Genomic DNA, 13605 nt, shown 5'->3' with positions numbered 1-13605 from the left:
ATTTGCATAAACCGGTTTTGTAAAACAGATTTTATAAAATCGAGTGCGCGCGGCCACACTAAACACATTAAATCAGTGGTGTGCGTCCATGGTCCGAGGCTAGCGTCGATTTCTGGAGCGTTGCACTGTGGGTAGCTATCCCGTAGCTATCCCATAGTTCCCGCAGCCTCCCCCGCCCCTTGGCATTTCCGGGTTGAGATCCCAGTGCCTGATGGGGCAAAAATTATTGTCGCGTGTGGTTCTGGGTACAGCCTCACCCCTCCCTCCCTGAGCAGCAGACAACCGTTTCGCGCCTTTTTTTGCTTGGTGAACTGTGCAGACGCCATAGCACAGCAAGCGTGGACCCTGCTCAGCTCCATACCGCAATCGTGAATGTTTTAAACACCTCGCGCACTCTCGTGCAGTCTATGGTGAACCAGGACCTTCAATCCGAGGCGAGGAGGAGGCGGATACGGCAGCGCGGCGATGACAGTGATGAGGACGTAGACACAGAATTCTCTCAAACCGCGGGCCCCTGCGCTTTGGAGATCCTGATGGTAATGGGGCAGATTCTATCCATTGAACGCCGATTTTGGGCCCGGGAAACAAGCACTGACTGGTGGGACCGCATTGTGTTGCAGGTGTGGGACGATTCCCAGTGGCTGCGAAACTTTCGCATGCGTAAGGGCACTTTCATGGAACTTTGTGACTTGCTTGCCCCTGCCCTGAAATGCCATAATACCAAGATGAGAGCAGCCCTCACAGTAGAGAAGCGAGTGGCGATAGCCCTGTGGAAGCTTGCAACGCCAGACAGTTACCGGTCAGTCGGGAATCAATTTGGAGTTGGAAAATCTACTGTGGGGGCTGCTGTGATGCAAGTAGCCAAAGCAATCACTAAGCTGCTGCTACGAAAGGTTGTGACTCTGGGAAACGTGCAGGCCATAGTGGATGGCTTTGCTGCACTGGGATTCCCTAACTGTGGGGGGGGCGATAGATGGAACCCATATCCCTATCTTGGCACCGCAGCGCCAGGGCACCCAGTACGTAAACCGCAAGGGGTACTTTTCAATGGTGCTGCAAGCACTGGTAGATCACAAGGGACGTTTCACAAACATCCACGTGGGATGGCCAGGGAGGGTTCATGACGCTCGCGTCTTCAGAAGCACTACTCTGTTTAAACGGCTGCAGCAAGGGAATTACTTCCCAGACCAGAAAATAACAGTTGGGGATGTTGAAATGCCTGTCGTTATCCTGGGGGACCCAGCCTACCCCTTGATGCCATGGCTCATGAAGCCATACACAGGCAGCCTGGACAGTGGTCAGGATCTGTTCAATTACAGGCTGAGCAAGTGCAGAATGGTGGTGGAATGTGCATTTGGCCGTTTAAAGGCGCGCTGGCGGACATTACTGACTCGCTCAGACCTCAGCCAAACCAATGTCCCCTATGTTATTACTGCTTGCTGTATTCTCCACAATCTCTGTGAGAGTAAGGGGGAGACCTTTATGGCGGGGTGGGAGGCTGAGGCAAATCACCTGGCCGCTGATTACGCGCAGCCAGACACCAGGGAGATTAGAAGAGCACACCAGGAAGCGGTGCGCATCAGAGAAGCTTTGAAAACGAGCTTCATCAATGGCCAGGGTACAGTGTGACTGCTGTGTTTGTTGATGAACACCCAACCCCCTTGATTGACTCAGTCCCTGTAAGCAACTCCCCCACCCCCTTCGAGTACAGCTTACTTATGCAAATAAAGTCACTCATTTAAAAAGCATGAATTCTTTATTGATTCATTATAAAAAGAGGGAGAGAAGTAAGGGTGTGGTTTGGGAGGAGGATAGGAGGGATGGAGAAGGCCATTAAAAAAAATTCACAGTAACGACATCCTTCTGGTTGGGCTGTCCACGGGGGTGGAGTGGGCGGGTGCACGGAGCCTCCCCCCACGCGTTCTTACACGTCTGGGTGAGGAGGATGTGGAACATGGTGAGGGTTGAGGGTGGTTATACAGGGGCTGCAGCGGCACTCTGTGATCCTGCTGCCGTTCCTGAAGCTCCACAAGACGCCGGAGCATGTCAGTTTGATCACGCAGCAGCCCCAGAGTTGCATCCCGCCACCGCTGATCTTCCTGCCGCCACCGCTGATTTTCCTGCCGGTCTTCCTGCCGCCACCTCTCATCTCGGTTGTCCCTCCTGTCCTCACGTTCACTGGCCTCTTTCTTGTAATTTGAAACCACGTCCTTCCACTCATTCAGATGAGCTCTTTCATTGCGTGTAACTTCCATAATATCCGAGAACATCTCATCTCGAGTCTTCTTTTTCCTCCGCCTTATCTGTGCTAGCCTTTGGGATGGAGGAGGGATGGTTGAAAAATTTGCAGCTGCATGAGGGAGATAAATATTTAGAAAGATACATTTTACAGAACAATGGTTATACTCTTTCACAGTGAACAGCACTATTCACCTAGCACATGTGATTTCCCTACAAGGTCGCATTTTTCATCTTAATAGTGAGTGCCTGCAGCTCTGGAGTTACAGATCTCACAGACACAGGTCCAGGCATCAGAATTCAGCTTGCATGCGGCCATGGTAAGCCACTGTCTTTCGGCTTCTGTAGTGATTTACCCCTCCCCCCCAACGCATGGCTAATACCACGCTAGCTCCCTGCTAATCAACAACCTTCCCACACCCCTCCCCCCCCACCCACTGCGTGTCTGGTAGCTTGGGGAAGATCGCCGGTGACCAAACACAGAAAAGATCATCGGCATTTCACTCCTCCCCTCCCCCCGCTTCGCTACGTGCAGGAAAGTTTTTTTTTAAGCTGATGCAGTCCACGAACTCAGTAGAAAAATGGCCACCCCCCTTACTTAAATTCCTGATTTTTAACCAGGTTATCCTGAACGATATCACTTTGCTGAGGATAACAGAACAAGATAAAGAACGGATGCTTCTTGAATGCCAGCAGTCACCGGGACCATACGCTGCTATGCTTTGGCACGCAATGATACCTGATTACTTGCTACATGCATGGCGTGGTAAAGTGTCCTACCACGGTGGGCGGAACAAGGCTGCCTTGCCCAGAAACCTTCTGCAAAGGCTTCTGGAGTACCTACAGGAGCGCTTCATCGAGATGTCCCTGGAGGATTTCCTCTCAATCCCCGGACATGTTAACAAACTTTTCTAAGTAACTATACTGTCTGCGAATGCATCCCAAGTCCTCAGGGCAAATCAATCATTAAAAAAGGCTTGCTTAAAAAACAATGTTTGCTATTTGCAAAGGTACACTCACCAGAGCTCCCTTCCATGGCGTCATTGTCTGGGATAGTGGCTTGTGAGGGCTGGGAGGACGGTAATTCCGTCAGGGTGATAAAAAGCTCCTGGCTGCTGCGGCTCACGGAGTGCTGTGTGCTCTCTGCTAGGTCTTCCTCCTCTTCTTCATCTTCATCTTCCCCGTCTGCATAATCCTCAGCCATGGCAGAGATTACAACCCCCACCTCGGAATCCACGATCAGGGGTGGGGTACTTGTGGCGCAGCCCCCTAAAATTGCATGCAGCTCAGCATAGAAGCGGCATGTTTTTCGACCTGCCCCGGACCTTCCGTTTGCTTCTTTGGTTTTCTGGTAGCCTTGTCTGAGCTCCTTAACTTTCACTCTGCACTGCACTGAGTCCCTGCTGTGGCCTTTATCCGTCATAGCCTTAGAAATTCTTTCAAATACTTTTTCATTTCGTCTTTTGGAACGCAGTTCTGTTAGCACTGAATCCTCTCCCCAGATAGCGATCAGATCCAGTACCTCCCGTGAAGTCCATGCTGGGGCTCTTTTACGATTCTCAGGAGACTGCATTGTTAACTGTGCTGATGAGCTGTGCGTGGTCACCTGTGCTGATGAGATCTCCACGCTGGGGAAGCAGGAAATGAATTTCAAAAGTTCGCGGGGCTTTTCCTGTCTACCTGGCCAGTGCATCCGAGTTCAGAATGCTGTCCAGAGCGGTCACTGGTGCACTGTGGGATAGCTCCCGGAGGCCAATGCCGTCGATCAGCATCCACACTAACCCTAATCCGATATTTTAATACCGATACTAGCGTTACTCCTCTCGTTAGGGAGGAGTACAGAAACCGGTTTAAAGAGCCATTAAAATCGATATATGGTGCCTCCTAGTGTGGACGGTTGTGGCGTTAAATCGGTTTTACGCTCCTAAAACTGGTTTAAACGCCTAGTGTAGACCAGGCTTGAGAAAACAAACTAAATCAAACCCAAAGAAACCGCTATCGACCTCCCCTCCACACACAGTTTGGGTCTGAATTTTTCTACTGAAATGTTGAGGCAATAAAACTCTCACTGCTCTTGTCCAGAAACAAACCTAAGCCCCCCATGCAGTACCTGGGGCAGCTATGTCTGACCCACCAAGGCTTCAGCTCCTTTGGGGAGATTTCCAGCTGCCCAGTCCTGCTGCTATTCCAGGGGAGCAATTCCTGGCTCCTGTCAGCATTTATCTCAGCCCCGTTCTGGGCATCACAGGTTTCTCCGGGAAAGGGCAGCAAGTGATTCTAGGGTCCAGTGATCCTCATCCAAATCGAGCTAGAACCTGAGACTCCTTCCCCTTCCCCAGGCTGTGGGTGGGGAGGCATTTCACAGAGCTCTCGGAACTATAGCCCGTGGCTAAGGAGAGAGAAAAAGCCTCCCATCCCCCTCTGCTCTGGGGGCTGGGTTTCCTCCTGAAGCCTCTGCCCCCCACCTAGTGCCTATGGTTCATCCCTGACCCTTGCTGCTGCTCCTTGCTATAGACTGTGAAAGGAGCGAAGGCAGCGCAGGAGCCTTCTGGGGACGCAGATCTGAGGCTTTGGGAGAGACACATTGTCTGAGACATCAGAGTGCTGCAAACCCTGCAGCCACCCCCTCAATCCGGGGCCTGTTCCAGCCCTGAGTCTGGGCTGCCGCGATCCCTCCCCCAGAGCAGGGCGCCCACAGATTACAGCCTGGAAATAGGCGTGTGAGACTAACTCCTGTTCTCCCTGACAGGGCCTCCCCTAGACCAAGTGGCATCCCAGGCAAGACGTGTCTTCGGTGCCCCCCAGCCCCGCTCCATATGTTAAACCATTGAATACCTTATTTTTATTGCATTTGTAGCTCATTTCATGATTTCGATGCACAATCTGGATGCATGATTTTCTCTATCATATAAGACAATAAATGTTCATGCTAGGATGTGTAAATCTGTATTTATTCATGCCATATATAAGCAAATTAAAAAATCATTTCTTTTAAGCATATAGAAACTTTTAATTTTGACAGTAACTGAAATGTACTAACATCTAGCAATGGAGCACTCACCAGCACAGGGTGGGCCGGTATTAAATAGTGTTACAGTCGGAGACAGACAGCGTTAGGATGTTAACCCCAGGCCCTTTGTTCAAAGGTCACTTCTCTCGCCTTTCCCCCATGAACGGAAGCACAGCATTTGAGAGATCCAGAGACTAGTTGATGACGTTTCCAAGGGCTAAAATAGCAAGCGATGTCTGTCTTGCATTGGCCAGTGTTGACTGGAGAGATGGTTTATGGAGAATAAACTTCAAGGTGAGAAGCAGCAGCCCAAAAAGGGCCCCTGCAAGTGCTGAAGTAGCTCAGTTGGGAGAGCGTTAGACTGAAGATCTAAAGGTCCCTGGTTCAATCCCAGGCTTCAGCAGGCTGTTTCATCCCTCTTCCTGCAGCAGTGGGCTCTTTCCTGGGAGCACAGCACTGCCTCTACTTAATGCAAGACCCTCATTTTGGGCTTCACTGCAGGAAAAGGCAGCATTGGCTTCTGCACCCAGTTGGCCCACCGGACCTTTCTTTCTTCTCTTGCTGCTTCTCAGTGTAGCCTGATTTGGGGAGGGTTAGTAGGGACAGTGGAATTTATCCACTTTATTTAGTTTTATTTAATAATTAATTTTCTAATTAATTAATAATATTAGTAATAATTTATAGATATTAATAATATGGGTATGGCTTGCCAATATGTGTGATCAGAAGATAAAGTTCGTCTTGAATCAGGCTTCACAGAATTTATACAAGGAGATTGGGGTATGTCTGACAGGAAACTACACTGAGACAGAATTAGTCAAACAAGACCTTTTATTTAAAATCAATGAAACAAGAAGTAAATGTAAAATGTTAAAAGCAGTTTGAGATTACAAAGTTACAAAATATCACAGTTCTATATGAAATATACCTATGACAAATTTACTCTGTGCAATAGACACTTGGGTGTGGTTTCACACTATTTTAAAAGGAAATAATAAAAAGACTGAGTATAAGTTTACCTCTATAAACTAGATGCTTTTAAAAGATAAAGCAGAAATAAGAATTTGTTCATACTTACAACTTTGAAAAGAATTAATACTACGACTTAGTATTGAGAGCTTTCATAGGAGAAAGAGGCTTCGAAGCAGGTTGAGACGATAAGAAAATAGAGAGGTGTATCACCCACCTAATGGAGGATTGTCACCCTTTTTATAGGGAGAAATCCTTCCTCCTATGCCCAAATTTGTCTTTCCCCCATGGAAAGGTGAGGGTACCTGTTTTCATAGGCTGACCTTTTGTGTAGGTATTAAATGACAGCTATGTACGCATCTGCGGGTGTATGTGTGAAATTTGTGGGCAGAAAAACCCCACTTTTCACCCTAACTAGGTGAAAGGTTAGCAGATATTCAAAAGTCCCTAGACAATTTGCGTAGGTTTGTCTCCTATTATTACTTTTCTGAGTAAGGGTCTTAAAGGTTGCTTTCAGCGTCACAGAGGAAATAGGCCAGGATGTCTGGCCTAGAAGCTTCTAGGTATCTTGCATTACAGCTTATTGTAAATAATTCTATTAATCTATGCAGCCTACACACTTTTATCAAAAAGACATCTTATACAGACCAACAGTTTAATCCTTAGGGCTACATCAGCAAGGGGAAGAAAAAGAAGCTCCCCTTCAAGCTAGAGTCACAAAGGTGATGTAAGGATGACTTCCTGATCCCTGGCTCCAGTCCTCTGCTCTTCCAGCTGACCCATCAGAGAGCTGCTGCCAGTTTCTCCAGGTTCGCCCATCAGTGTGTGCCAGGGTGAGCACCACCAAAGTGCAGGGAATTTGAGGGCAGGGCAGGGCAGTGCACTGTAATGGAGTTTCTGTAGTATAGTGGTTCTCACATTTGCCTAACCTGCATCAAGCAGGCTAGGCAGAACTGACACCATCATCTCTCAGGTGTTCCCTTTAAGCAGAGCACAACTTTGAAATACGGGCAGCATAGAACCAATATTCATAATGTCAACTACAAAAATGATACACATCTAGAGATAGCATCATTATAATCAGCCAATCAGAACCTCTCCATAGACCCCTTACACAACAACCTTTCTACAATATTGGCTGCAAATATAGAACAGCAGTCGCAACGGTGATCTATACAGTTACAGATTATGTCAGTAACGTCACAGGAGGTGACACAGCATCAGTGAGACTGATACTGGAATACTGCCTCCAGTTTTGGTGTCCTCGTTTGAAAAAGATGTTGTGAAATTAGAGTTTGGGACAGCAAAGAGCCACCAAATGTTCTGAGGGCTGGAGAAAAATGCCTTCTAGTGAGCTATTGAAAGAGCTCAACCTGTTTAGCTGATCAAAAGAAGATTGAAAGGTGACTTCACTGAAGTATTGAAGTGTCTTAATGGAGAGATAAGATTGGTTATTAAAGGGCTCTTGAATCGAGCAGAGAAAAGCATAACAATACCCAGTGACTGGAAGGTGAAAAGAGACAAATTCATATTACAATTTAGGCTCAAATATTCAACAGCGAGGATAATTCACCACAGGAACAAGCTACCAAGGAAAGTGGTGGATTCTCCATCTCTTGATGTCATTTCATGAAGACTAGATGCCTTTCTGGAATGTGTTTGCCCCAAAAGTAGCTCTTGTGTCATACAGGAGGCCTGTGATATGCAGGGGGTCAGATTAGATGCTCTAATGGTCTCTTCTGGCCATAAAGTCGACTAATTTCTGAAAAACTGAGTGTAACATTGGGAGCAGCGTCTGATGTTTTCCTGTATAGCCGGCTTGCTGCCTAGAACGAACGCTCCTTGAGTGGGGTAATCCACAGGGAGTAGCTCAACCCTCCAAAGTGCCTGGCCAGGAGCAGGACATTGGCACAGCAAGGGAGGGGTGTGGCAGTGACATCACAAAGGCCTTTTGCAGGACCTCAGCCTATTGGTCAGAGGTGGTGGGGAGGTGGTGACCTCACAGAGAGATGCTGACATCAGCCAGGCAGGAGAGGGGCGAGGGGCCAGGGAAACCTCAGAGACCCCTGTGGCTTTGCGTCAGCAAGTCTCCTTCTCCAGGTCTCTCTCTGAGGACTGAGGGAGTATTCGGGTTCACGGACGTGAGCGCCAGGAGGAACCTCTTTTGAGTTTTCTCCTTCCCTTTCAGTGATTTTACTAGAAAACAGCCATCCCTGTTTAGAAGGTAAGAGCCTCCTGGAGGTTTGAAACCTGTTCAGTCTGATCCTTCTGGTGACAGTTGAATTCTAGGCATGGAAAACACGAGCTTAAAGAGGCAGAATTTCATTCCGCACCTGGGATTTTGTCCCTTAGAATCACTGGAGACATTGGGGTTTGTGCTTTTTGTTTCACCTTTTCCTCCATCCATCCCTCCCTCCTTTCTCTTCGTCTCTTGCTTCTTTTGTCCTTTCTCCTGTTCCCCTCCCACTGGTGTGTGTGTGTGTGTGTGTGTGTGTGTGTGTGTCGGGGGAGTGCTCTGCAGCTCCCACTGTGGGAGGTCCACCCAAAAATGTGGGGCTGAAATAGAGCTCGGGCAGTGATCCCCACCAGTGACCTGGGCCATCCTTTGGGCTCTCTGGTGAGAACCTTCAGCCTCCCGCCCTCAGTCTCTACCCTGATTGGCTGAGCAGGGGGTTATTGACAGGGAGGAGAGTCAGCTCCTTGTTGTTCTCTTTTAAGACCAAGGAAATAAGTCAGAACCAGTTCTATGTTTGATAAATTTTGCTGCTTCTCTGCATTAATGGTCTCTGAGCAGTTCATGATTCTCTCTAACATTGCAGTTCTCCTCAAATACTTGCTGAATAATTCCTGTGCACTGTTGTTGGTCTGGAGCTCATCTGAGAGCACTTTATTCAGGTCATTCAATGTCTGAAATTCAAGATCCGATGGTTAGTTTGAAAATCGGGGCTCTTGGGTCCTATTCCCAACTCTGCCTCTGACTGGCTGTGTGACCTAAGACAAGTCAATTCTCCTTTCTCAGCCTTAGCTTCTCCCTCTTTCAAGTAGGGATAATAATGATCCGCTCCTACCTACTTCACAGTGCGTGGAGGCAGGGTCGGCTCTAGGTTTTTTGCCGTCCCAAGCAAAAAAAAATTTTGGCTGCCCCCTCCCCAGCCCTGGGCTCCCCCCTGCACCTCCCTGCCACCCCAAACCTGGGCTCTGCCCCCTCCACCCACACCCCCTGCCATCCCAGCCTTGGGCTCTCCACTCCCAACCCGCACCCCCTGCCATCCCAGCCCTGGGCTCTCCCCCCCACATACCTCATGCTGCCCCAGCTCTTGGCTCCGCCCTTCCCCCCCCACTGCTCCCCCACCGACACCCCCCTGCCACCCCAGCCCTGGGCTCTGCCCCCTCCACCCACACCCCCTGCCACCCCAGCCCTGGGCTCTCCCCCCACACACCCCTGCACTCTCCTTCCACCCCAGCCCTGGGTCACTGGTAACTTGCTCCCAAGGTGGGTCACTCAGCAGGAATTTTGGATGTGCACAGAACACAGACAGGATTGGTTCCCATATGGTTACATAGTGGCAGTAAAATGGAACAATTTTCAGCTTGTGTGATTGGAGGAGATCTGGATGCATATTATAAGACTGTCCTCCATACATGAGAAAAAGTTGAGGTGCCTTTATTCTTTTGTTCCACTCTTTGTTTCTCTGGGGAATTTGCCAATGCAATATCACTGTCTTCCTTTTAAACAAATAAAACAAAAACAAACAAAAAGGCAATGGCTGTTGAAAATTGCAATTCCAGTCCTAATAACCCCTGGGAAGCATTTCTTGCTCAATTTTATCCTACTTTTTCTACAGCAAATGACAGTGGATCAGTATATTTGATTTGGGAGAAATGAAGTAACAGCTGCCCAAATTGAGCTGGAGCACTCCTGAATGCTGAGGTGTTCAGATCTGGAAGGCAGGCGCTAGATTCCCTTTCTGAACATTAACTAAAACTGGAAAGGAAAAGTCAATTTCTGCTTCCATGGCTCAGGAGTGGAAATCCTGCTACATGCCTGGTGCTGTATCTAGAGCTGCCCAGGTCCAGCAGAGCCTCCCCGCCCTCACTTTTCATTTTAAATTCTAGTGGGATCCACATACCTCCCTTGCCAGGCTTCAGCTAGAGATGGGCCCTGTCCATTTAGTCCCCCCAATTCCTTCTTTGGGGGCTGCCAGGTGAGGTCACACCAGTATCCCTCAGCCTGTCTGGGGAGGCCTTCTGAAGGGGAGATCTGGGCCAAAGCTTTCTAGTCCAAAACATCGGTGGCTGGAGGGGGGGGGCGCCATTTTCAGCAGTTTAATGTTTGGTACTGCAGTGAGTGACTGCTGGGTGCAGTGATATAGTGACCCCCCCCCCGGGTCTGTGAATGAGGCTTTATACTTGGGGGGGTGAGGGGGCAAGTGGGGAGCAGGTGGGCGAGCAGGTGGCAAGTGGCGGGTGGGCACAGAGGTGAGCAGTGAGCCAGCAGGGGCTCTAGGGGTGGGCAGGGGGGTTTCTGGCAGGGGAGGGGGGAGGTGAAAGGAGGTGAGTGGTGGGTGGGGGACTGACTAGCAGGAGATGCAGCAGGCCAGTGGGGGGCTAGAGGGTGAAGAGGGGTGTGATGGTGAGATCTGGTCACCCTACGGGGGCTGTTTCTTCTCCCTCCCCTCTCCCCCAAACCTTCCTTTTCGGCCCACAGCTGTTTCTGTGGCGGGGCTCTGGCACAGCCCATGGGCGGGGCAGCTCCTGGGGGCGGGGCTCTGGCACAGCCCGGGGGCGGGGCAGCTCCTGGGGGCGGGGCTCTGGCACAGCCCGGGGGCGGGGCAGCTCCTGGGGGCGGGGCTCTGGCACAGCCTGGGGGTGGGACAGCTCCTGGGGGCGGGGCTCTGGCACAGCCCGGGGGCGGGGCAGCTCCTGGGGGCGGGGCTCTGGCACATTGTGACGCAGGAGCCCGGGCCCAGCAGCTGCTCCCTGGTGGCCACGTGCTGCCAGCAGCGCTGGAGCCACCCGGGCCGGAGCGGAGCTGCTGTTCTCAGCTGCAGCAGGAGCTGCCCCGGCCCCGCTGGGCTCCAGGTGGGGACAGAGCCTGGGGCTGGGGGTTCCCCTGGGTGCGGCTGGCGGGAGGGGAGGGGAGGGGAGGGGAGGGGAGAGGCCGGAGCTGCAGGCGGGGCAGGGCGGGGGGGGCAGGCGGGGGGTTGGTCGGTCTCTGGGCACCAGGGGAGCCCCGGGGCAGAGTGTGTGTGTGAGTGTCCCGGGCCCAGGCACATAGGCGGCGAGTTCTATGGGCCTGTGGGGCTCAGGCCCCACTAATAATCCTGAAGCTGGGCCCAGCTCCAGCAATGTTTGGGCCCCAGGCCCTGTGCTTCGGGGGTCCCCGCGTCGCACTGCCGGACGCTTTCACCGAAGTATCAGCTCCCGGGAGAGGCCCCAGCAGCGACTGGGCTCACAGCCCATTGGCCGGGAACCCCAGCCAATGGGAGCTGCCAGGGGCGGTGCCGGAGCTGCCTGGCCACGCCTCCACAGCAGGGAGGAGGAGGGAGCCACCGGCAGCATCTGGGCCCTGGGCAGAGCAGCAGCAGGGTCTGTGCCTGTCAGACAGACTCAGCCGGTGAGCTGTGGGAGCAGCCAGACACATGGACACAGCCGGGGAGGGGGGTTTGGTGGGGACAAACAGACACAGCCAGGGGGTTGTGGGACAGACACACACAGCGGGGGGGGGGGACAGACACACACAGCTGGGGGTGGTGGGGGCAGCCAGACAGACACAGCTGGGGGGTTGTGGGGACAGACAGATGGAGCCGTGGGTGGGGAAAGGAGCAGCAATGGGCACCCCGGTGCTGGTATAAAATACACAGGATGGGGGGAGTTTCCTGAGGGGACTACAGCAACACCCCCCGCAGAGCAGACCCAGGTTGCAGCTGGCTCCGCCCATCACAGCCCCCTGCCCCACAGAGACCCACACAACCCTCTGCCCCCTCGAGACTCCCAATGACCCCTGTGTCCCTGTCACTCCTCTCCAGAGAGCCCTCCCCTTTGTGCCAGCCCACTGCCCTCCCCCACTGCCTCCCCTCCTCCAAAGCTCCCTACAATCTCCCCCTTTGCCTTCCGCCCCCCAGCCCAGCCCATTCCATTGGCCGGGAGGCTCCCAGTCTAGTGGCTATCAGGGCCCACAGGAGCTGCACATGAGGCAGGGTGCCTGCCTGCAGATGCAGACCTGCCTGGCTGTGCCTCCACAGCACAGGGAGGGGGACCCACAGGTGAGCAAGCCCTGGTCATCATCACAGGCCCAGTAATTCTCTAGATATTTAATTTCACTGAGGCAAAATGTGTGCAATTTTATGGGTTGAATGATTGAATGACATAATACCCACCTGCCCGCATTGTCCATCACTAAGTCCAGTAATTTTGTCAAGTGTTTGTTGCACAACATGGTGGTGCCTACCCCTACCTTGTGCTTCAGGGGGTGATGGGGTCCAGGGCAGCCTGTTATAGCCTGTTATAGAACTACCTGATTAGTAATTGGATATGTTGGCTGGCATCTTTTTTTACGTGTTCGCTCCCCCTGATGTTAGAACCTGGCTACACCACTGGGGAGGGGAGCTTCCTAGACCTGTGCAGCTGGGGCTTAGGTGAATTTTGTGATACTGTGCCCCTCCCCAGCTACCACCCTGCAGTCCCCACTCCTGCACCATGCTGGGCAAGGGGCAGCCCCATCCCCAGTGAGGCTATGGTGAGGGGTGGCAGCAGGGGAGGCCACATGTGATGGCAACCTCCCCCCTCGGTTCCCACCATAGGGGAGGTGAGTGGGCTTTCTGGACCTGAGAGGGACCTAGGAGCATGTGCAGTGAACTGCGGGGGAGAGGAGGGGTCCCTCCCCTGGAGCTTGCTGCTGCCAGGGAGGGTGGAGGGGAGTCCTCTTTGGCCCTAGCCCTGGGGCAGCCTGTCTGCACCCCAAGTTCCTTATCCCCAGACCTGCCCCAGAGTCCTCACCTGACGGGAAAAACACGCAACTTAAATTTGGTGGTCAGTTTAGAGTATCATAGAATATCAGGGTTGGAAGGGGCCTCAGGAGGTCAGCTAGTCCAACCTCATGCTCAAAGCAGGACCAATTCCCAACTAAATCATCCCAGCCAGGGCTTTGTCAAGCCGGGCCTTAAAAACCTCTAAGGAAGGAGATTCCACCACCTCCCTAGGTAACCCATTCCAGTGTTTCACCACCCTCCTAGTGAAAAAGTTTCTCTTAATATCCAACCTAAACCTCCCCCACTGCAACTTGAGATCATTACTCCTTGTTCTGTCCTCTGCTACCACTGAGAACAGTCTAGATCCATCCTCTTTGTAACCCCCTTTCAGGTAGTTGAAAGCAGCTATCAAATCCT

At 51.8% G+C, this 13605-nt stretch overlaps 1 non-coding gene across 1 annotated transcript; it reads left to right on the top strand.

Moving 5' to 3' along the window:
- The first annotated feature begins 5578 nt into the window (after positions 1-5578).
- On the top strand, positions 5579-5651 carry TRNAF-GAA. Its single transcript has one exon. It is a non-coding gene; the product is annotated as a tRNA-Phe (tRNA).
- The last annotated feature ends 7954 nt before the right edge of the window (positions 5652-13605 follow it).

The sequence above is a fragment of the Mauremys mutica genome, unplaced genomic scaffold (assembly GCF_020497125.1).
Source record: "Mauremys mutica isolate MM-2020 ecotype Southern unplaced genomic scaffold, ASM2049712v1 Super-Scaffold_100046, whole genome shotgun sequence".
In the NCBI taxonomy this organism is placed as follows: domain Eukaryota; kingdom Metazoa; phylum Chordata; order Testudines; family Geoemydidae; genus Mauremys; species Mauremys mutica.
This window is presented reverse-complemented; position numbering and strand designations above follow the sequence as displayed.